We start from the raw sequence: 425 nt of genomic DNA on the forward strand, positions 1-425 counted from the left end.
GGGAAGGGAAGGGAAGGGAAGGGAAGGGAAGAGAAGGGTGAATCCCTCCCTGTTGCTCCATGGTCTCAGTGTCCGTGTTTGTCCCATGCCTCCATCTTGTTTCCCCTTGTCCCTGACTCCCAGGGCTCTCCTCTTGTCCGAACTCTCCAGGGACAGCCCATCCTTTAACACCTCAGCCCTCCTTGCTGGGCCATCTTGTTCCGCACCAGCCCTTCACCCCCTCACCAATGGGAAGGGCTGAGTCAATGGTGGGGAGAGATCTCCAGGATCGGGAAGAGCAGCGGGGCAGGATCTCCAGGATCGGAAAGAGCAGTGGGGCAGGATCTCCAGGACTGGGAAGAGCAGCTGGGCAGGATCTCCAGGACTGGGAAAAGCAGTGGGGCAGGATCTCCAGGACTGGGAAGAGCAGCAGGGCAGGATCTCCT

The sequence above is a fragment of the Corvus kubaryi genome, unplaced genomic scaffold (assembly GCF_017639235.1).
Source record: "Corvus kubaryi isolate FWS band 111438036 unplaced genomic scaffold, C.kubaryi_AGA036_p1.0 37209, whole genome shotgun sequence".
In the NCBI taxonomy this organism is placed as follows: Eukaryota; Metazoa; Chordata; class Aves; order Passeriformes; family Corvidae; genus Corvus; species Corvus kubaryi.